This window comes from Myotis yumanensis, unplaced genomic scaffold, assembly GCF_028538775.1.
Source record: "Myotis yumanensis isolate MYYU_CA2020_CCGP unplaced genomic scaffold, mMyoYum1.0.hap1 SCAF_4, whole genome shotgun sequence".
Classification (NCBI taxonomy): Eukaryota; Metazoa; Chordata; class Mammalia; order Chiroptera; family Vespertilionidae; genus Myotis; species Myotis yumanensis.
The window spans coordinates 4,804,809-4,829,596 of record NW_027223755.1 but is presented as its reverse complement, the minus strand read 5'-3'; the positions used below and the strand labels follow the sequence as shown (position 1 = coordinate 4,829,596).

The 24,788-nt window shown below is 40.5% G+C and overlaps 1 protein-coding gene across 1 annotated transcript in view; it reads right to left on the bottom strand.

Moving 5' to 3' along the window:
• The window catches only part of PLCXD3 (phosphatidylinositol specific phospholipase C X domain containing 3), a 130,983-nt gene that overhangs the window by 91,695 nt on the left and 14,500 nt on the right, over positions 1 to 24,788 (bottom strand). The gene's annotated exons all lie outside the window — the stretch shown is intronic.

The following is a 24,788-nucleotide window of genomic DNA, read 5'->3' as shown; positions in this document are numbered from 1 at the left end:
CTATAAAATTGCTTTATTTTAAACCCAACTAAAGCTACTTGTAGGGGCACTCTAATAATTGTTCAATAGTTGAAAAAGCTATTAATGTTTATAAGTAACTTCCACCTACATGCCACCCATGCCAAAAGCTCTTATGCAATAGCTGTGTGACGGGCGGTGGAGGTCAGAAAAATTCAGGAAGGTTGGTTTGGAAAATGGACTAGAGAACTATCCCATTAACCTTTAATGCTTATAAAACTCCTGCCCAGTTCCTCGTTCATGTCTGACCATGAATCAATTTGGTTGGGTTAACAGAGTTGTTGCCCTTTTCTTCTCATTATTAAACATTAATAAGTTACCAAAAAGGCAGAATGGGCAATATGTGGTCATTAGTAGAGTTAAAGACTCAGTAATTGTAATTAATGGAGAAAAAGAATTTGAGAAGAAAAGGACAAGGCCAAAATATTGAAAAAGCTAAGGCCAAGAATCTCATCAATTTCTCTTCCCTTGGGAGGTGTTAGGTCTTCCTATAATACTAGTGTCCTGGTGCACGGATTCATGCACATTAAAAGGAAATTAATTAGAAGAAATATTTTAATATCGCTATTCACATCTTGCTAATGAACAGAAAATAGAATTCTACCGAGTCTCCTATCTACCGACTCCAGGATTTCTGTGAGGGTCAAGTGAGATGAGGCACAGGAAAATGCTTTACAAACATCTGATTAAACTATGAACTGCTTGCAACTGGCTATAAAGCAAGTCGGGTTCCTGGGCTGAAGAAACTCTAAGGAAGCTAGGAGGAAGCTGGGAGTTGCTACGAGACGTCATTACCGAAAGCCCACAGCGACCATTTCCGGCTGGGCTGGGCTGTGGGCCACATTTTGTGCCATGGGGTCTTGGCAGTGTTGCCTGAGATTTGGTGGGGTGTCTCTCTGGGGTGGTGGAGGGTCCTGTATCCCACTTGGGGGAAGCTGAGTGTTGGTTTGTAGATGCCAGGTCCATGGTGCCATTTATTTTTAAATGGCCAATGTGCATCATGGCAGCTCCTGTGCTGAACATCTGCCCCCTGGTGGTCAGTATGCATCATAGCTACCAGTTGGACAGACGGACAAACACTTAGCCTTTTACATATATAGATTATTTCCAGGATCCTAGATCCTGCTGGATTAAAAGAGAGGAAGCAAAGAGGAAGAGAAAGACAGTACATTTATGCACCCTGTGTGGTGACAGCATATTGGAATTAAGATGCAACTACAGGGAATGTGGAACTTGAATAGTCTCTCCATCTAAGTGCCATGGTGAGCCCCATTTAATTGCCTAGAATAGGGGGGGATTGAAATGGCTCCAAGACCAGCAGGAGGAGGTCATCACATCTGTCTCTCTCTTTGCAAATGGACCTGATAATATGTCAGCATAAAGCTACAACCTCTTCTTGTATCCACTTAGGTAAGGCTGACAAATAAAAGTAGCATAAATCTCCAAACCTGGGAGGCTAACATTTATCTCATTAAGTCAAAGCCCATTAACTTGCCATCATCATCTGGATGCACACTGTGCTGTGAATAAATTAAATGCAGATTCAGAAGCATTATGGCTGCTGTTGGTTCACATGCAATACAACAGTACAAACACCACCAGGCATTCACACATCAATATTATGAGGGATGAAGAAGGAGGAGAGAAGCCTACCGTCAGATGCTGGTGCAGCTGTAACTGACTACCTCATAACAGCTCTTAAAATGCCATAAAAATTGCAACATCGACTCCATAGATCATATTTCTCCAGATATCCAAGACCAAATGGACATCAAAATCTTTGTGAAATCGATGTATTTGACAAGGTGCTCCTGACTGGTACCTGGAGCCCATTCCTCCCATTACTCCTGGAGCCTGCAGACCTGATCCAAGCCAGGACCCCTGTTGACCTCAACCAGCTGAGAAAGATGAAAAAGCCACCTGCAATTGATGAGGAGAGGTCTGGGGTCAAGCTGAGGGCAGATTTACTGTGGCTGGAGTCTTCCTACTTCCCACATCCCGAACTGGCCACCAGCCAACACTTTAATCCTTTGAAAAGTGCCTTGAGAATGGTGCCAATTAGGTCTTCCAAAAGTAACTGAGAGAACGGGTAGAATAAGAAAGTAAGATAAATAGGCAAGACTTTTCACATTGCAAAACCACACCAGACTGGTACATAGGTTCAGTGTGGCCTGCCTTGAATCTATCTGGAAAAATTAGTGAATAACTAAATAAATACAAAACTTGTCTAAAACCAAACTCACTTCTCCCTTAATTTTCCTAACTTCCCAATCACCCAAGCTCTGAGCCCCTTTTCTACTTCCTCTTCTTTTCACCAGGTAACAAAACCCAGTGTATGCCTTTAAGTAGAGCAGAACTTCAGTATTTGTTCAATGAATAGATGAATGAGTAAATGAATGAATGCTTGTACTTTGTTAAAAAAAGAAAAAAGAAAAAAGAAAAACAAATATAGTATTCACTTCCCAAACTCCTAAGCCTGATATGCATGTTCTTCATAACTTAAGAGACAATGTGCCTACGTATCTTTAACTTCATCACTTCCCTAAAAGAATCTTCCATTTCAGCCAGACCCAGAGTGCCACACGTGCACTTTCCCTCCTTACATATAAATCCTCTAGCCCAGTGGTCGGCAAACTGCGGCTCGGCAAACCGCGGCTCGCAAGCCACACGCAGCTCTTTGGCTCCTTCAGTGTGGCTCTTCCACAAAATACCGACTTCTGCGCATGGGCCACGAAGTTTCAATCGCACTGTACATGCATGCCCACATGTGGTATTTTGTGGAAGAGCCACAATCAAAGGGCCAAAGAGCCACATGTGGCTCGCGAGCCGTGGTTTGCCGACCATGGCTCTACATGAGGGATTCTCTCTCGTGATATTTTCCAGAATACCTCCCACCTTACACATGCCTTCCTCTCTGAACTCCTGTAGGCTCTCAAATTTCGTGTTACTTTTAACATTCACACGTTCACATTCTGCATATTATTTTATCTATTATCTTTTAACTTGTTATGTTTTCCCCTATTCTCCTCCAGTGTACTATCTAATATTCTTATAAACAGGAAAAGAAATACTTATTGATGTCCTCCTAGCAATTTGCATTAATGCCTTTTATATCAGGGCTCAGAAAAACTTTTTAAAATGAGTAACTAATGATTGTGCTGAGATTGTAAAGCAGAAATCTTAGCTCATAGACCGGGTCTAATTTCAAGATAACATTCTAATTTTCTAAATGAACTACATATTTTCTACTATTGTCTATGACACCACTGATTTTCATGTTCAGTGAATAAAATACAACCTCAGTTTGCAGCTTAGTTTGGATTGTGCAAAAGCAGATCTTAAGCCTAGGATTTTAATACCACTGGGAACATCTGGAATATTATATACAACATGCCTCAGAGCTGTCTCATAGCGGGTTCAGGAGGGCTGAAATATTTATCTACCAACTTCCTTTTGTCATCAGTTAAGGCTCTGCCTGCACCCACCCCCAATCCACCTTGCATTAAGAAGTGTTGCATGTGGAAGCCACAAGAATGGGGTGCCCAGGGGATAAAGGCAGAACACAAATAATATCTGCTAGATCATATTTCTTAAAGCATAAGTATAAGCCTTACCAGAGAAATGGTATTGACACCAAATACTTAATAAATGTAAATCTAAAGGAGATACCAATGGCATTCTTTAAAGGAATACACAGGAGATCAGTAATACAGTAAATAGGTCTACATACAGAAACGGTCCCCTGCAAACAAACTGAAGAAAAGAAAGGGACTCGCTTCTCTAATCCATCTTCCAAGCTTCCCTGGGGTTTAGCTTGATTTCCCTCCCAGCCTCAAGATTTTGAGGAGTTCAGTAAAGGTGAGGCCTGGGAAGACACTGTCTAGAAGACTGAGGCAAGCAAAGCAGAAAACTGCTGATTTTCTTGCAATGGATAGGAAATTAACATTTAAAACATCTTAGGGCCGAAACCAGTTTGGCTCAGTGGGTAGAGCGTCGGCCTGCGCACTGAAAGGTCCCAGGTTCGATTCTGGTCAAGGGCATGTACCTGGGTTGCGGGCACATCCCCGGTGGGAGATGTGCAGGAGGTAGCTGATCGATGTTTCTCTCTCATCGATGTTTCTAACTCTCTATCCCTCTCCCTTCCTCTCTGTAAAAAAAATCAATAAAAATATATTTTAAAAAAATAAAAAATAAAACATCTTAGGCACCAAAGCTTCAAGCCAGGTGGTACTTATGTCATCTCTAGACAAGCTTCTGTACTCCATTTTTCAAAGGTCTCTATGATAAAAGAACCATGGAATTTTAATTAGCAAGTTTCAATTCACAGAGAATTATTAAAATTCCACCTCCTATTCACCAATATTTTAAAGAGGAAGTTCTGGGCACTTCCTGGGAAAAGTGGCCCTGTGAGAGCAGCTGCTAGTTTACACGCAATTTACAAGACTGTCGCCATTGACACAAGTAGGTTGAGAGTCTTTTGCAAAGACACAGCTGACTTTAGGTCTCTCCAGCAGCAAAGAGAGAAGCTAATTGACTGTTTTCCCATTTAACTCGTCTCTTTGGAAGAACGCTTTACCTGTTAAGACTTTCTCTAGATCAGCGGTTCTCAACCTTGGCTGCACATTAGAATCACCTGGGAATCTTTTTAAAATCCTGATTTCTGGGCCTCATCCTCCGGAAATTCTGTTTCTTTGTTACTAATGTTGTGGCCCCACCCCATCACAAAGAAACAGAATTTCCGGAGGATGAGGCCCAGACATCAGGATTTTTAAAAAGATTCCCAGGTGATTCTAATGTGCAGCCAAGGTTGAGAACCACCGCTCTAGATGTTCCTTATCAAAGGTACACTTTCTAAATGCAGGTCTCCCGAATCCTTGGGCAGCCTCTGACACCTACACACTGTGAGGAGCAGCATCAATTCCTTCTCTCCTCTTCTTTCAAGGGATTTCTCAGACAGCGAAGAACAAATAGAAGAGGGGTGGTAGGAAGGGGAAAAGGAGGAGATGGGTTGCAGCATAGAGAGTGGGAAGGACAGAAGCAGAAAAATGAAGGAAGAGGAGTAGCAGGCCTGGAGCTGGAGGTGGAGCCGACTGCTGTCTCTGCAGCTCTGGGTCCTCAGCTCTGGACTAGACGAGCCTCCAAGTCAGCAGCAGGTTGTCCTGGAGTACACTTCAGGCGGAATACATGGCATCTGGGAATCGCTGTTCTTTTGGGACATGTTGCTTAAAAAGGAGACTTCATAAGATACTGAAGGCTCAGGGGTTCCAACCACCTTTAGGCACCCTGACACATCTCAAGTAAAAGCAGAAATGTACATCTAAATTTGTTTTGTTATAATTTTTGGTTCCTGAGATACACATATGGAATATTGTATAAGCCAGTAAGTTCCTTGATAGAAGTAATGTATAGACTATTTGCCATGTGATAATCTTTGGGGAATGTTATAAAGGATCTCTGCTTGAGGAGGGAAATGGCACAACTGTATTTACAATTCAATTTGATCAACATTTGTGATCCCAAGACTGTCACTGATGTCAACAAGGCCACAGTCTAGCACAGTGATGGTGAACCTATGACACGCGTGTCAGAGGTGACACGCGAACTCATTTTTTTGGTTGATTTTTCTTTGTTAAATGGCATTTAAATATATAAAATAAATATCAAAAATATAAATCTTTGTTTTACTATGGTTGCAAATATCAAAAAATTTCTATATGTGACACGGCACCAGAGTTAAGTTAGGGTTTTTCAAAATGCTGACACGCCGAGCTCAAAAGGTTCGTCATCACTGGTCTAGCATAAAAGATGCGTGAAGACCACAATGACTTTTAAGAAAAGGTCATGTGTCCCAGATGCTTACGCAGGGAGAAAAAGCACTGCTCTGCCAGGAACATTGGAGATAAACACCTCAGAAGAGGGACCGTGATTGTTTTGTAGAGTCGAGCTGAGCTCTGTTTATTTTCCATTGGGCGTCTACCCCTAATCCTTGTTATCAGCAAAGGACCAGATGAATTCACCTAATGAAAGACACTGGAGAGAGACTATGCCCTAAGAATCTGCTCTCCGCGGGGCTGTTCTGTTTTTTACATTTGTCACTTTATTCTAGAGCTTTCAGGTAGTAATTTTCTGTAAACAATATAATCAACCGACTCACTGAACAGTAAGATGAAATATCATTTTCTAGTTGGTTTGGAGGCTTCCCAAGGCCTGCCTGATACTTGGAGTATAATATTTACCCAACTCTCAGAGAAGGACAATTGTGTGGCTATGTTGAGAAAAAGTGATATTTTGGTTGCCACACCGTCAGCCAAGTCTTGCTTTCCTCTCATAGGAAAGGTGAAATCAATGCACTTGACAAGGTGCTCTTAACTGGTACATTCCTTATTCAAATGTGGAAATGTGTTGCAAACTATAAAGAGATTGAAAATATAAGATGTTACTACTGCTACTGTCCAGTCTACATCGCTAGCTAACCAGACAGCATGGCAAATGGTACCTGGAACATGGTACATGGAGTCTGGAGTCAGGGAAAGAGAGATTCAAATCCTACTGTCCACTTGCTAAGATATGCAGAATAGGACAAATGGGATTGGTAAATTCTGAGTGAGAGTGCTCAGTTTCATAGGGAAGGTCAGAGAGGCCTTCTAATGAAAGTGAGATTTGAGCAGAGATCTGAAGGAATTATGGAATTTATTCATGTAGATAATAGGCAATGGTTACCATCGATAATTCTGGAATTCTCCTGGAATCCTAAATTCTGTCCAGCTCTATGGAAGCTACCTGAATCCTGTATATGATTTTTGTAAAACCACATCACAGATACATAGATATCCAGCCTACTTCATTAAGACCTATTGTTCCAAAATATTCTAGGTGTTCCTAAGTATAAAATATGTATATGCAATGACTGATTTTTTTTTCTAAGGCAGATAAGTTCAAGATGGAAAGATCTTTATAAGAATGAACAAAAAATAAGATGGCTATTCATGTTGAAAGAAAGGATACCCGTTCTCAAACTCTGGAGTTACTGGTTTATTAAGGAAGCTCACTTTCCCATTTATTGTTGGGTGTATTATGAGAATACATGTGTCCTGATGGGAAGACCTTTCTGCAAAAACATGTTTTAGGGATGCTTTTATTATATCATAAATATGAAAGAAAGTCAAGCTAACACAAACACTTGAAACATAGAATTCCATGTCATTGAATAACCAATTTAAGCACCTGATAGTCATCCTGTCTCTCCATCAATGGCCACTGAACAGTTGATGGCATAAATCTTTGTCTCAAAACACTGTGCTTTATTTTAAATTATAAGAAAATTAAGTACAACTGTGACAAGAGCCTACTAATAATAGAAGAAGATATTCACACATTAAAGTGACTGTCATAGATACAGTCAGTTCTCTACATGAAGCTCACGTAGCTTGGCGACTGCAGGTCACTAAGAGAAACAGACCCCAGTGCTTAGTCTTGGTCCAGGGAGGGCCCGTTGTCCTCTCAAGTAGTTGGCTCCAGGATCTCCCCCTTTCCCAGCACCACCTACTCCTGAGGAACCTGACCTTAAGACCACTGCCTGAGATATGATGCTGGCAAGACATTTATTCCCAGGCAGCTGTGTTCAGGTGACCTTCGCTCCCAGAAAAGTGTGACTATATTCCAAATGCGATCCTTTACAATCTTACAAGGAAACTCCCTTTGCTTACGTTGGTTTCAGGGACCAGGTCTCTTAGAAGGTGCATGGACGCTCATACTAGAAGAAGTCACCCACTGGGACAGGGCAGTGGGTGGAGAAGAACACAGAGAAAATGGATGAAGACTGGTCTTCCCTCCTCCTCCACAGACCACTGTGTTCCAGCTCACTCTCCCCCACCCACCACAAATGATGTCCTTTAATTCTAAGAAAGAAAACAGTTCATAAACCACAGAGACATAGGGCTGTTTGTAGATGGCTGCAAAGAAGACGTGTGCAGATATGACTGGAAAAAACCAATAGGCGTCGCATGTTTAATCAGGGGAATCAACCATCATTATACAGAGTGTTTAAAATGCAACCATTTTAAAAGGGAGAGAACAAATGTGAGCTGTCACTGGGAAGATGTTTAACCAGCACACATACACTGTTTCTCCTCCTCCCTCTCCCCATTCTAGATAATGTCCATCGTGCTAAAGAGGAGCGGGTCAGAGGTGAGAGGGTAGAGGGTGGTCAGTGTCATGCTTTAGAAAACATATTCAGGTGTGACCCAAGTGGGTGCAGCTTTAGGGATTTACTATTTAAAGAAATGAGTGTAGAAGGAACAGGGAACTCACTGGACTGCAGCTGAGCATCTCCAGTGGAAATGAAAGGTTAGACATGAAATGGAAAGGTTCAAAATGAACCCAGAAGGAAAACAAACAACCCAAAATGAATCCAGAAGTAAAAAAAAATAGATAATTCTGGAGAGGGAAGGAGAATCGTGACCAGGGAGAATAAGAAATAGAAACCATCATTTACCTTGAAGAGCAAACATTTATCAATGACACAGAAAGTTGAGGCAAATAAAAGGAAGTTCAAGCATTTCATTCAATAAGCATTAATTGAATGCCAATCCTATGCTGGGCACAGTCCTAAGTGCTGGGAACAAAGGATGGACAAAACAGTATATTTAAAGCAAAGGGCTAGGGTGGAGGGTTGGGCCATTTCACAGTAATGCTAAATTTCCCGGAAATCTGAATGCTTGTGTTTGCACTATGAGGCCCAAGAAAGCTAAAGCAGGAAGAACAGGGTGAAGTAAAAAAGAAGGATTTCAAAACATTCAAAGGCATCTACATTTATTTCAGGAACTACATTTACATTTAATGGAGAAATTTCCTATCAGAACCTGTTAGATAATTTACAAAGAAACATTGGGTGGTGTTATGCAAACATTTGCAACATATGCTACATTTTAGCTATACATTTTCATATTTAAAAGACATGTTTATATTTTTTTCAGAGTGTCTGTTCCTACAACTTATTTCTTTATGAAAAACATTTTTTGTTTAGCCATTTCAATAGAGTACTGCTATTTTTTCTTTCTGATTTATTTTTTCTAAGGAAAATATGTCCCTTAAATACCAAGTACCTTTTTAAATAACTAAATAAAAGAATAAAGTTATTGATTAAACATTCTCTTCTCTTTTTGAGTCACTTCAGGTTCAAGACTATAGAGACAAATGTGGCTTAAGAAGACAAATGACAAAGATATGTTTTAAGCCACTTTCATGTTTGAGCATGTTAGGAGGGTTTCATGTCTTGCTTCTCCCCAATGTAAATGGCATTCAGACTACACAAAAGGAAAACAATTAGTCTCCAGGATTTCAGAAATGCTATAAAAATCACTCACAGCACTGTGGCAGAGCAGCTTGCTGCAAAGTCCTACCATTAGGTTCCATTGCTAGAAGTGGAGGTGAGAAATCAATCACCACAACCTAGGACCAAAAAATAATGCCACAGACCCTGGTCGGTGTGGCTTAGTTGGTTGAAGTGTCACCCCGTACTCCATAAGGTGGTGGGTGTGATTCCCAGTCAGATTGTAGGTTTGATCCCTAGTTGAGGTGATTATGGTAGGCCCAATCGATAGGTGTTTCTCTCTCACATCAATGTTTCCATCTCTCTCTCTCTCTCTCATTAATTTTTTAAAAAAGTAATAGACTTTGAACTGTATAATAAATTATAGTTAGTATTTAAAAAATAATAATACCACAATGAATAAATACACTAAATCCAATTTAATCTCTATAATTTTGAAAGAATGGTAAACTCATTTGAATAACTGGGGCATGTCCAACTAGGATCACACTTCTCAAGTCCCTTTAAACACCCTTAGTCAAATCAATATTCCTAAAATACCATGTTTCTAAGGTCAATAAGAACATTTCATAGCCCTGGCTTCAAGACTGCCAACTGGTTAGATGGCCTTATCTCTTCTTACTGCTTCCTAACATAGTCCACTCCATTCCATCAGAAACACCTCCCTACAATTTCTCAGTCTATCATTATGTTCTTTCTCTGCCAACATCTTTAGTCAACACTCTCAATCTACCTGTCAAATCTGATCTCTTCTTACTAACTTCTTTTGTGCCTCTCTTAAGGCTTACCTCTATCATGCATATAATCAAACAAGAGACAAGTATTAACTGGCCATCTATTCTGTGTTTACTTTAAAGCTAAGGTATCATGGAGAAGAAAGGAAGGAGGAATAATTAGATACACACACACAAATCTTACAAGGAGCTAATGCTCAAGGTCAAGGTTTATCTTCAGGAAACAGTCCCATGTAAGGTCGTAAGAGTTTTACTATGCAGTGCAAAAAGAAAAGGAACTACAATTCAGATTTTCCATAAAGATATATGTGTATAAAATATAATGTAATGGTCTGAAGTCTCCTCTAAAAGGTGCTTTTTATGGGTGCTCTATCTTCCCACTTGGGTCGTAAACCTTTAGAGACAGGGAATTTTTATTTTTAGCACTTCAGTGCCTACCACAGTGATGACCACGCAATTAGTTCCCAATAATATGGGCTAAATTTTAATGTACCTCATCTTTGCTCCTGTTCAACTGTACTTAAACCGTTCAAAATGTGGATAAATAGAAGTGCTCAGAGGCACAAGGAATACAAATATGTTCCTCGTCTTTTGTTGGTATATATGCTGCTATAGACCACTGTTTGTGTCCCCCCAAAATTCACATGATGAAAACTAATCCCCAATGAGAGGCACTTGCAGATAGGATGCTGGGGAGGTGCAGAGCCTCCATGAATAGGATTAGTGCCCTTATAAGGAAGGCCTCAGGGAGCTCTCTTCCCTTTCTTCCATGTGAGGACACTGAGAAGACAGGCATCTATGAACCAGGAAGCAGGTTCTCACCAGACACCCATCTGCCAGCACCTTGATCTTGGATTTCTCAACCTGCAGAACTATGAGGAATAAATGTCTATTGTCTATAAGCCACCCAGTCTAGAGCAACCCAAACAGACTACAGTGGCCGGCATACTGCGGCTCGCGAGCCACATGCGGCTCTTTGGCCCCTTGAGTGTGGCTCTTCCTAAGCCTTAGGAGTACCCTAATTAAGTTAATAACAATGTACCTACCTATATAGTTGAAGTTTAAAAAATTTGGCTCTCAAAAGAAATTTCAATCGTTGTACTGTTGATATTTGGCTCTGTTGACTAATGAGTTTGCTGACCACTGGACTAAGACATGTACATCATCAGATCTACAGGGTTTTTTTTTTTTAAGTTGAAGAAATTTTGGAGTAAAAGCTGTCAACTCCCAGAGTAGAAATGCCAGGGTTCATTGCAGCTCATCAATACTTAGAACAGAGTGGCCGGCACGCTTTAAAAACCAAGCTCTTTACATAAACTTCCACTTTAGTGCCACTGTTCTCTGGTAACCAAGAAATTCAACATGTTTCCACACAAATAATTTTACCTAGTGGGTCCTCACTACCCTGCAAGAATTGAAGGATCTCATTGCTCTATTGATGACAGCTATGTTACCTACTTATATAATGAAATTTCATTTGAAATCTTTGAAAATTAGATGTCATGTATTATCACTAACAAGTGGCTTACAGTTTGCATTCTGTAAGTAATTTCAAATTCTTGTTTGTGATTGTGTAAAGTTATTAGAACTATTCTTTGATTGTTTAGGAATTTTCAGGTTTTTTCTTGCTGTTGTTATTGCCCTTGCCTAAATATTTTGTTTTTTATCAAAGGAATTATAATAAATTCTAGCTTCTGAACTTGGCACAAAGTTAATTATTTCTATTTTATCAACAAATACATTCAGAATATTCCTGTAGCATCAAATCTTGATCCTCTAACAATCAGTTTGTTATTTTCTGAAAAGGATCAGAAGTTATCTGGACCACATCTAGAAACTGAAATGGATAACCCACTTACACAATTCACTTTGATATTATATTGGCTTATTGGTAAATAGGCTGAAGCAAAATATTCCTTCTGGATATTGAAACAGACTTTCCTGTAATCCATTAGCTTCTTCAACAGACAACACCGAAAGGGCACATTAGTATGTTATGTATTGAGAATGAAGGGAATGGAATCCTAAATTAGAGAAGCTTGCAGGAACAGTGGATAGCGCATGACTAAAACAATTTCCTTTTCTTCCTGGTATCCTACAAAAGATCAGGAAATTATCCCTCCCACCTCAAAAACCTGCAAAAGAGAAGAAATCACGTGATATTTTTGAAATAATAAGTCTCCATCAAGTCACTGCAGTCTGTTTCACGTGCACTTGAGAATTTCGTTTTCCCTCCTCCATAAAGTATGCTGCAAAACTGGGGTGCTTTCTTCCTAAGGCACCGGGTTACAGGAGAATTTTCCATCACTGACTCACTAAAACACCTACACTGATACTTCTACTTTCAGCCTTTTTTACAGTATTTCAGAGGTGTCTGATCATCTTTCAGATGATTAAGAGATAAGACAATGGAGAAAGAGGAAGGGATGGTACCTCCAGTCACACGATTGCTGAGATGTGAGAGGATGAAGCAGCTTATTCTCCCCAGAATCACAGCAGACCAGTCAGTGCAGCGATCAGAACCCACCTCGGTTCCACACCAACACGTCAGCCTCCCTCTCTGACCACAGGGATAACTCTTTAGAAATTCAGTTGTGCTAATATAATCCCATATTTCTGTTTTCCATTAACAAGCTCAATTTTAATTTAGGTATAAAATCCATTGAGAAAGCAAGTTGCTCATAATCAACAACTTTGTTCTATCTGCAGCCCTGAGAAACTAAGTGTACAAACCTGCACCCAGTAGCCTGAGGATCTCGGGGTCACATGAGCACTCAGGCTAGTTCCTCCGCAGGACATTCAGCCCAGAAGTAGCTGTCACACCCCCACAACAGACAGATCCAGTTATAAGAGTCACCATTTTCAGGAGAACCCAAGCCATGCTGTCCACTCAGGTACATAGGGTTGTTCCCAGTCACAATTCAGCTTAGAAATGCAGGTCATTTCATCATGAGCAATTTTGCCTAAAAATAGGGTTGATATTTTACTCTGATCAGGTTACCAGGGCAACAGAGCTAGCAGGTTAACCAAAGGTCAGATTCTGACACCAAGGGAAATGGAGTATGGGCAGAAGTGCAGTTTTGAACATATTTGCATATGTGAGACAGTCCTATGGGGATGGCATGTGGTCAGTTGGGTGATCCTAGAATTCAGCGGAGAGATCTTGACTGGAAATATAAATTTGGGAGTTATTTGCATATAGGTGGTATTCAATGATCTAGAGTGAGACTATGGAGTGAGAAGAGGAGCCTAAATCAAATGTTAAGAAATCTGATAGAGGAGGGCTGAGGGGGAGTGACTCAAGTGGTAGGAGGAAAATCCATGAGAGTGCCATGTAACAGAAGCCTGCAGGATGAAGTATTTTCTTAAAGAAAGGATGTGCTCAACTCTGTGAAGTGATGCTGAAATGATGGTTAAAAAGTGTTCATTGGCTTTGCCATCCTCAGGTTATTGGTGAATTAGAAGGAGCATTTTTGGTAGAATGGTGAGCAGCCAGATGAATTTGAGTAGGGACATGAACAGAAAGTCAAAAGGTGTTTCTAAATTGAAGACTTATGTTTTATATTGTGGGAAATTCTCAACCATTACCTTTAAACATTGTTTCTCTACCATTCTCTTTTCTTCTGAGTCTGCAACACAGGAGTGTTGGACTTTCTAAATCTTCCATGTCTCCTAACTCTTCTTTCATATTTTCCATTTCTTTATCTTTGTGCTGTGTTCTTCCAGTACATTATTCTCTCCTCAGCTCTTTCCTGTCTCCTGGTCAATGTATGAAATTGTGTTTTCTTTTTATGTCAGTGACTTCTTGTTTTATGATCACTTGTTCTTGTTGTAGTATAACCTATACTTTTTTATTGGTGTTTTCATTGCATTCTTTATCTTTTAAAGGATATAAAAGTATTTATTTTAAATTATTTTCAGATTGTTTAATGACCCCTATTTTGGGGGATGGAGATTCCCAAGCTTGTTGAATTTATTGCATGTTTTTCATGGTGTTAACTTTCTCATATACTTAGGGAGATCATCTTTTGTGTAAATCCACAACAGTGTCATGGAAGACCTCCAGCACTGACTGTGTCGTGCCCAGAATTTAAGCCCTATTAAGGAAACTCAACTTAAGAACATTCCTAATCTTCAGTTCCTACTTAACCCCATGGATTCTTGTTTTTGTTTGTTTGATTGTCTTTTAAAGCATTTAATATATATATATATATATATATATATATATATATTTTATTTCAGAAAGCAAGAGAGAGGGAGAAAAAGATAGAAAAATCAATGATGAGAGAGAATCATTGATCGGCTTCCTCCTGTACACCCTCTACTAGGGATGGAGGCTGCAATCCCAGCATGTGCCCTGACAGAGATTTGAACCATGACCTCCTAGTTCATAGGTCAATGCTCAACCACCTAGCCACACTGGCCAGGCTAAAGCATTTTCATTTGTGGACCCTAGAGATTCCCCTTTCCTATCATTTGAAATATTTGTGTTTTCTTGTGTAGGTATTTTTTTTTTTATGAGTTTGGAGCAGATGGGAGAGGCTTTAGCATGTGTTCTATCTCAATGAATTCTCTGGAATCAGAAGCCTTATCCTTGGTCCTTGTCTCACCTTTCCTTTCAGTCCAACAATCAACCAGGAGAATTTCTTTTAAAAATTGAGGTTGAGTAGGAAAGTGACTCAGAGTCTCTTTAGAGACAGCCAACCACTGCATATTCCAAAATGATGCTCTAAGCAAGCCTGAGGACCAGAAAACATGTGTCTGTGGTCTGAAAACTGGACTGACCAGTGCAAACATCTATTCTTAGCTGTGCTCTTGACTTTTGAAATAGCCTGAGGAAAAAGCTGCTGTCTCAGCTCCTGCCTCTTACTAACCTCAAAAGATTTATTCTCAAATTGAATTCCCCTCGATTCAATTTGAAAATAAACTTCTGCTATGACATTAGCTGAGTTTTTAAGTCCCAAATTTTTCTAAACCACAAAAACAAGATTTTGAATAAGACAAAAAAAACTACCCAATTAAGTCCTTCCCCCCCCCCCCACCCCCTTTTTTCCCCCCTTGTCCTACTGCAGGCACAAAAGAAAACCTTATCTTTCTCCTTGGATTTCATTAACCAACACTTAAAAAAATAGTATCTAATCTCTGAAAGTGTTGGAGTCCCCAAATGTAATTCTTATAAGAATCTGACCTTAAAATACTAAGTAAGTGCTTAATAAAAACAAATTTTTAAGGGTCACAAAATTGTTTTAAGATTTCATTGAAAAGTATCTTCAAATGTGTGAGAAATTTGAGCACTGGACAGAAAAAGCACGTCTAAAAATGTTTACAAAGTCAATCATGGAACCTAGTGATGTGGGGAGAAAAAATCACAGGTACTATAAAAATTATATCATGGTAACATTTATATAAGACCGCAGTGATTTATTTATTATTTATTTATTTAATCCTCACCCAAGAATATGTTTTTATTGATTTTAGTGAGAGCGAAAAGGAGAGAGAGGAAGAGAGAAACACTGATTGGTTGCCTCATGAATGCGCTCCTACTGGGGATCAAACCTGCAACCCAGGTATGTGCCCTCACCTGAAATCGAACCCGCAACCTTTTGGTATACAGGACGATGCTCCAACCAACTGAGCCACCCAGCCAGGGCAAGACAGAAAAATTCTTTCTTTGTTTTGTTTTTTAAACTTACCATCAATGAAATAATGAATGAGAAAAAAGGGTGGCTCTTTTATATCATTTTGGTAGGAAAATGTTCTTTCTGTATCAGCATATATGCTGTTTTCACTACTTTTCTTAGTGGTGTGAGTCATAAATTCATCTGGCTGTATTTTTTACCCTAACAAAAGGTTTTAGGTACCAACAGAGCTTATCCACAGTTTCTATCTTCTTAAACATCTTGCTTCTGTTATTGAGAATGAAAGAGAGAATGAGAATGGTGATAATGGGCCGACATGAGCCAGTTTAGAAAGAACTCAATAAAGCCCTCATTGGTGTGGTCCAGACCCACAGCTCTGCCCAATGCTTTTCTAGCCAAGGCATCATTTAGAAATACATGATGTGGAATGACTGTAGTTTATTTGCTTACATCCAACAACACTTCCCTTTTCACACTGCTTTACTTCCTGTTGCCCTCTCTATGTAGCTGGGTTTTAACGATGATCACATTTCCTTCACACAATGATGACCCTAAGCCTCTGCCCCAGCCCCAGAACAATCGACAGAATTAAAATCTAGATCTATTTTTTACTTAAAAGACAAGTTGCTAAATGTAACGAGTTCACAATTTAAATTTTCAAATTGACAAAGTACTACATTGCACGAGACCCCTACTAATAGATATTTAGGTTGTTTTCAATGTGGTTACAAAATATTTTTGTTGAGGCAATGTGTTTCTTAATTTTTCAAACTGCAATACTTCTCCCATTTCATGCATTTCAGGACAGGCTGTTTATTCTGTAAACATCAGTAGCTGTATCCAATCTGCCCCCTGGTTTCTGGACCATTTGGTAAGTAGACAATAGACTAAGAATTGGTAAATCATTCTTTCTCTTCATTGTCTACCTCAATACCATTTTCTCATGACTCAAGATGTCCTGGACTACAAAACTCAGTAATAGATTCAAGGTGATGAAGAAGCAAACAATTTAACTATATTAAATTGTACATGATAGAACTGAAGATGGCTACACTATTAAGTTTTCAACCAAGTGGATTTCTGTTAAAGTCCTTGAATAATTAAAGCAGGCCCTTAAAAAATTAAGGGGTAAGTGGGGGATAAATGGTAAACGAAGGAGACTTGACTTGGGGTGGTAAATATACAATACAATATGCAGGTAATGTATTATAGAATTGTACTCCTGAAACCTGTATAATTTCATTAACCAGTATCACCCCAATAAATTCAATAAAAAGAAAATAATTAAACAATCTAGGCCATAATTTCTATATAGTAAGATAACATGAAACTCAGACTAAGCAGGCCAGGTTGCCTGAATTCAGAGATAACATTGTAATGGCTTAAGAGTTGGGCAAGAATTATTAGAGAATGGATTATCTTTAGCTTGGTATTAATTTCTTAGTACTCAGGAGATTCATTAGCTGACCAGAAAAGGAAAAAAAGTTCTCCTTGTAGATACTAATATAAATCCTAAATTACATCTCCATTATAAAAGAATAATTTTTTATTATGCATAAATAATAAAATGTTTGGCTTCCATTTAAGAACACATTTTTTTTAGAAAAAGAAAACTCGTGGTTAACTCAAAAGTCAGCATCAAGATGGTGGATAATCCAAATTATTAAATATGATTATAAGCCACTCCTATCTCCTTAATACTTCACATGATACTTTATGCAGAAAATTTACTTGAAATACTTTACTTTATAAGGCATTTTTATTGTCTAAAAAAAGAATCTGCACATGAAGAAAAATATGCTAGAGGGCAGGGGAAACTCTGCCTGGTATTAAAAATTAGCATCTAAATTAGCCATGAAGTAGAAAATGCATTCATGGGTAATTGAGGATTAACGGTATCTCAACAGAATAAAAGAGGAACTCTGACATCTCTGGCCTTTAATGAATCAATTTATGACCACTGGGAGTTCTACAGCACAAAGCCAAGTAATGACTTGTTCCCTCATATAACATGATTGTACATTTATTCTCCTTTCTTGGTGCCAATTGTGAGCACTTCAATGACTGAACTGGTAAACCATTCCATATTTGGGCTTCCTTAGTACAGAAAAACACACATAGGGGAACAGTCCACAGAGGTAACTTTGTCAACTACTATTGCACAATGACTTGGCTGTCCCCTCAGGTCCTTCATTGGAAACTTACAGCAAAAAGTCCCTTCTGTGCTAATTTCAAACAAATATGAAAATCTTCAGGAGTCCATAAGCATGAGAATCCTTCCTCTATCACAGGAATTCTGACCATCAGAATGACATTGTCTCATGTGTGTGGCTCTCTCTAAGTATCTGTTGGGCCAATAAGGCAGAACACTCAGGAAATTACTAGAGAGACCATATTCTTAATTGCCACAGCTTGACATGTGAAATTATAACATTATACCAGGTAGTTATATGAGTGTGTGAAGACTCATAACACAAATATATCTACAAAATAATGCATCATATCTGCAGCCCTCTGAGATTTTCTCTTTATCCCTCCTTGCCTCCTAGTTAGTCTGCTGAGAGTAACATGTACAGTGGGACCTTGACTTACGAGTTTAATTCGTTCCGTGACAGAGCTCTTAACTCAAATTACTCATATGTCAAATCAAAAAGTGAACGAATGAGACATGTGATGCTGGGCTGATGTTGTGGCATTCACTGTAACGTTCGCTGCGTCAACTAGCGGTGGAGTATCTGAAGCTGGCTCATAACCCGAATTTTAGCTTGCAACTCAAAGCAAAAAATCGGCCTGTCTCTCGAAAAACTCGTTAGTCGGGACACTCATAAGTCAAGGCCCCACGTACAATTTTGTAGGTTCATTCTCTGCCAGGCATTAAGCATAATATGGTATCCCCAAATCCTGGCCACTTTGTGAGAGTGTGCAGAAAAGTGTTATCTGCTATCCTTTGAAAGACCTTCTTACAAGTTTCCCTCATGGCTGGCATCTAGGAACTTGGATTTCAGGAAGGTTTCCGTCATTTCCAGAATTCAGCTGATGAGTGGCTCACTCTGCCTAAATTATCTGTACAGACATGTGGTTTATGTGGAATGTCTGAAATTTGATACATGCCAGGCAAAGGATGCCTGTGTGATCTGCCCCCAACATAAAGCCTCGGTGTTGAATCTGTAATGTGCTCTCTAGGTACAACATTTCAAATGTGTTGTCATGCTCATTGCTAAGAGAATTAAGCACGTCCCATGTGAGTCCCTGGGAGAGGACCATTGGAACTTGTCCTGATTTTCCTAGACTTTGCCCATGTGACTTTTCCCTTTACTGACCTTGGTTTGTATTCTTTCACTGTAGTAAGTCATAACTCTGAGTAGGACCATGTGCTAAATTCTGGGATTCCGCCTAATGAATTGCTGAACTTGGGAAACCAGACACAAGAATAAGTATCCTTATTGGTCACATTTCACCGAGGGGGAAACTGAAGGGCAGAAAGGTTAAAAGATCCCAAAGTTTTCATGCAGGCTTGTTAAAGGATAAAACATTATTCTAGGTGACACAGCAGTGTTTAACTCTCCAGTCTTCCACTGCTTTGAGATTATACAATGTAGTTTCCAGAGATTTCCCTGTTGTACAGTATTCAATGACAATGCTCTTCCCATTTCCTGCTGGACACTAGACCAGGGGTCCGTAAACTCCAAGCCAAATTCAGTCTACCACCTGTTTTGGGGCACCCTACATGCTAAGAATGAATTTATATTCTTAGATAGCTGAAAAAAGGCAAAAGAAGAATAATACATTGTGATTTGAGAAATTCAGATTGGAGTGTCCTTATATGAAGCTTTATTGGAACACTACCATGTTCATTGGTTACCAATTTCCATGGCTGTTTTCATGTAAAACAGCAGAGGTGAGTAGATGCGAAGACTATATGGACCTCAAAGCTCTCTACAGACAAGCTTGAGACCCCCTCTCTACATCTTGCATGTTCAAGGCCTTCTCTCTTAGCCAACCTCATGTCACTGGTACTGTTCACACACACACCTGGCCCACTTCACTTTCCTAGCCCTGTCATCCTGAGCAAACTCCCTCAACCTCTGAAAAGCCAGAGCCCATGTCTTATATATCCGATCCTATGTACTTGGAGAAAAAAATTCACTTCTTTCCTCTAAGCCTCAGTTTCCTCATCAGAAAATGGGAATAATATTATGAACTTCCTATATAATAAAAGGCTAATATTCAAATAGACCGAATGGCGGAACAACAGAACAACCAGTTGCTATAACATGCACTGACCACACGGGATACACGCGGAACATGGCAGACATCAGCCACGGCAGGATGGTGGAGCAGGTGAGCAGGGGCACCAGACCAAGGCGGGGCGCCAGTTGCTGTCATCGGAGCGAGCCTCTGGTGGTTACTGAAAATTCTTTGTTCCCACACGCTGTGGTCCTGCCCAGCACTCGCACCCTCTGCCGGTGCCCAGCGCCAGCCCCAGTCGCTCAGCGCTGTCAGTGGCTGCTGGCCCCTCAGGGCTTCTCCACCTCCCCCTGCTCCTGAGGGGCAATTGGGGCCAGCAGCCACCTCTCGCACCGGCTACTGGCAATGGCCCCACTTGTACCTGCTGCCAGCGCTGCCGCTCGCACCCGCAGCCAACGCCCGGCGCCAGTCCCAATTGCTCAGCGCCGTCAGCAGGTGCAAGCGGCGGCTGCCAGCCCGATTGCCCCCGAGGGCTTCTCCACCTCCCCCTGATCCTGAGGGACGATCAGGCAGCAGCCACTGCTTGCACCCGCTGACAGCACCAACCCTGCTCGCACCCGCTGCTGGCGTCGGCCCCAATCACTCCATGCCCATCAGTGGGTGCAAGTGGGGCCAACGCTATCAGCAGGTACAAGCAGGGCCAGTGCTGTCAGCACATGGGAGCAGCAGCGGTGGGAGCGGGGCTGCCAGCAGATGGACCAGGGCCTGTGGAGGAGGGGCCAGGCAGGGGTGCTGAGACCTGCCCCTGTGCCCACTGCAGCCTTGCGGCCCACAGTTCCTTTCAAGGTGCATGATTTCGTGCACTGGGTCCCTAGCTATAGTATAATTATGAAAATTAAATTAAATTATATAGATAAAAATAATTTAGTCCAAAGTAAGAACCCAGGAAATGGCACTTGTACTACTAGTAGCTGTCATTTCTATAATATCTGATTATTTTTTAAATCATTTTCTTTAAAAATGAAAATATTTTTATTTGGTTTTAGAGAGGAAGGGAGAGGGAGAGAGAGACAGAAACATCAATGATGAGAGAGAATCATTGATTGGCTGCCGCCTGCATGGCCCCCACTGGGGATTAAGCCTGCAACCCTTGCTTGTACCCTGACCAGGAATCAACCACTGAGCCACACCAGTCAGGCCATTTTTGTTTTGTTTTGTTTTTGTATCTCTTAATACACTGAAGAGCTTATGGCAGTTGATCAATTAAAAAATTATTAGCACAGCATTATAGACATTGACCAGGATGTCACTGGGTGGTTGAGAAAATTTGGGCCAATTTCATACCTTCTCTGAGTTTCAGCATCCTCATTACCTGGTTCTACTTGAAAAGCACTTCAAAGGATCAGGCCCATCTTTTCTCAGACAGCTGGTATAAAATGCTACTCAGGATCAAGATATCTCTTTCATGATCCTTAAGATCCAACCCTCTTGTACCATAATTCACTTCCAAAGTCTGGATTTCTCAGCATTGCAGCTTGCTCCAGAAAAACTCATCTAGGTATTAGAAGTTATTGTGAAAAGGCTGTTCTATATCACAGCCCAATTTTCTACTTATCCACTACAGAGTCTCCTGCTCTTATCTGATTATAACTGACCTAATTTGTAAAGAATCCAGTGAAAATAGTCTCATTAAAAGTCTTCTTTTCTTTAGCAGCCTCTCTTTTCTACCCCAAATGATCTAGGTCAGAATAGCTCAAAACAACCAGCTGGCAAAATTACAAAGTCACTCAAGAACCTTCTCAAGGGAACTTGCAGGGAGTGGAGTCTCTAAGGATTGGTGGCAGGCATGTCCTGGCTAGGAGTGGGGTTAGGTGTAGTTGTAGGGGTGAAAGTACTTTAAGAAACGCCTGTAAAATATAGCACAAGGTAACTACTACTCCCCTTTTCCTTACAGAAAGTTTTTTAAGCACCCCTAGTCACTGCACTTTTGATTAATAAGACAAGTAATTCGGGGGATTATTTTATTTTGACCATTGTGCTTCATGCAAAAGCAGTACAATGAAACAATGCTCAATAATAAAATCACTCAACCAATGTTTATCTAGTGTTATGAAGTGCAAAAGCTATGGAGACCATATCAGTTGGGTATTCCCATAATGATGCTGTAGACAAAGAACTTCAAAATCTCAGTGACAACAACCATACGGATCTGAAGAGGCTGAGAAGGCCCGACTTCAGGCAGCAGTGACCTGCATGGCTCTGCTCCACATGTCTCTCATCCACCTCTTCAGACTGGCAGGCTGCCCAGGGAAAGCTGCTCAATAGTAACGGCAGAAGTGTAAGAGGGAGGCCTCTTTAAGGCGTAGGCTCAGAACTGGCATATTCTACCTTCTGTCCTATCCTCAGCAAGTCGCGTGGTCAATTCTGAAGTCCAGAGGCAGAGAAGTATCTTCTGGTCAGCATGAGAGTATGCCAAGTGGATGTATACTAGTAAAGAGGTAAAGAATGTAGGCCAATATTTCAATTTACTACAGAGTCATAGGGTAAGATAGGAATCCAGGGATCAACTAGTTCAACCCCTTAATTTTAAAGACAAAGACTCTGAGTACCAGAAAAGTTAAATGACAACTAGCTAGAGAAAACCATTTTTGTACCATGATGAGTCACATACACCATGATGGGCCCTCTAAAGGAATAGGAGCTTAGACATATTGAGTGGAATTACCCATCATAAACAATACTTGGCTGTGAAGTTTTATTGACAGAGTATGGGTCTGAGACAAACCCAGAAGGCAATTAGAGGTAGTTTAAATAGGAGAGAAAGAAAGAAAGAAAGAAAGAAAGAAAGAAAGAAAGAAAGAAAGAAAGAAAGAAAGAAAGAAAGAAAGAAAGAAAGAAAGAAGAAAGAAGAAAGAAAGAGAGAAAGAGAGAGAGAAAGAGAGAGAGAGAGAGAGAGAGAGAGAGAGAGAGAGAGAGAACGAAAGAAAGAAAGAAAGAAAGAAAGAAAGAAAGAAAGAAAGAAAGAAAGAAAGAAAGAAAGAAAGAAAGAAGGGAGGGAAGAATGAAGAGAAGGAGGGCCCTAACCGGTTTGGCTCAGTGGATAGAGCATCGGCCCGTGGCCTCAAGGGTCCCGGGTTCAATTCCCATCAAGGGCATGTACCTTGGTTGCGGGCACATCCCCAGTGGGAAGTGTGCAGGAGGCAGCTGATCGATGTTTCTCTCTCATCAATGTTTCTAACTCTCTATCCCTCTCCCTTCCTCTGTAAAAAATCAATAAAATATATTTTTTTAAAAAAAAGAAGAGAGGGAGGGAGGGAGGGAGGAAGGAAGGAAGGAAGGAAGGAATAGAAGGAATGAATAGTATCCTTGTGTCCAACTGGATGGCGGAACTGATCATGGGAACTATGACTCAAGACATAACTTAAGTCCTCCAGAGGATTATGGGGAAAGACAAAGCTGAAGTCCTGTAGAAACTTGAGTAGAGAGTATCTGAGGGGAGAAAATTCCTTCCTCACTTCTGAGGTCCCTAGCCTCTCTGCCAACTTCCTTGGTTCTTCCCACTAAGGGTGTAGGAATGACTTTATAAATTAAACCACTTGCCTCTCTCTTCAGAGGCATCCTGCTCCACCAGAGAATGTGTTATGTTTGCTTTCCTCAAGGCCAGGTGGTGACAATTAGAGTCCCTAAAGGTAAAGCAGTGGACCGCTAGGATTCTGTATTAAGAAGCCCATTTGCTTATGAATTATACCACCTTTCTCAAAAGTAACTCAAATTATTTAGAAGTAGAGTGCTATTTTTAGCCCTCCCCCTCTCTTTAAAATTATAAAACTCAGCAAGTGCTCTCCAACTAGATGGACAGCTTCTGAAAAGGCCAGGCAAAAGAAGAGACACTTGCTTTCAGTATCACCCTGGCTCAGGTCTGAAGTTGAGGATGCAGGTAAACAAAGAGTATGCTATGATTGCATGCAACTGTCATCGGGCCTGGGAGGAGACTGCAAAAGAAACTAGGTCATGTGTGGGACAAGGTCAGAGGAAGATCAGGAGGCTTCTAGGATGGGCACCTCTGCCACTGCTCCCCTCCCTTCTCCCAATTTCCTTCAGGAAGAACAGGAAGTGAGCCCACAGACACTCCCCTGGGAAAGTGGAAGGGTAGGGCCTTCATCTGGATTATTGGGATGAAAGACTGCAATTTCTACTGTTTCATTGGCTCTTCAGGACCCAAGCCACATGGATAACGACTTAAGAGTGCTATGGGAACACATGACAGGCCCCCACCTCTGTGCCCATGTTCTAAATGTGAATGTGAAATGAAAAGACATGCAAAGAACTTGTTTAACCTGAAGCTCCGGTATTTCAATAAAAATCAACATGACCCTCTGATTTAGGTGAATTCTTCCAAAGGTTTTTGTTGTTGTTTTTCTGTAGTTGTTTATGGTTTCCTTCCTGCTAGTGACAGAAATTGTCTAATGTAGCTTGTTTTACCTCCATTTAACCCTGAAATACATTTAGTGTTTAGTATGAAGTTTCTGAATGAATGAATTCTGATCTTATCCAAGTTGCAGTAGGGTGCCACCAACTCCACCCAAGAAAAGAAAGTCTTCTTGGGAGGTAACTGTGGGCAATGTGAATCCTAAATATATATAAACCCAGAAGATGTTCCCAATATAAGGAATTTGAAAGCTTCCTGCATATTAGTGCATTAACCCTTACCAGCAGGATACTTAAGAGGACAAAGAACACTAGTGAGATCACATTAAAGAAACAGAAACCTAAGAAGGTAATGTGATTTCGCCAACTTCAGTGAGTAAGATCATGAATGAAGTAAGAAGGAAATACAAGATTATTAGCCTGATGGCAGGGAACAAAGCTAAAGAAGCA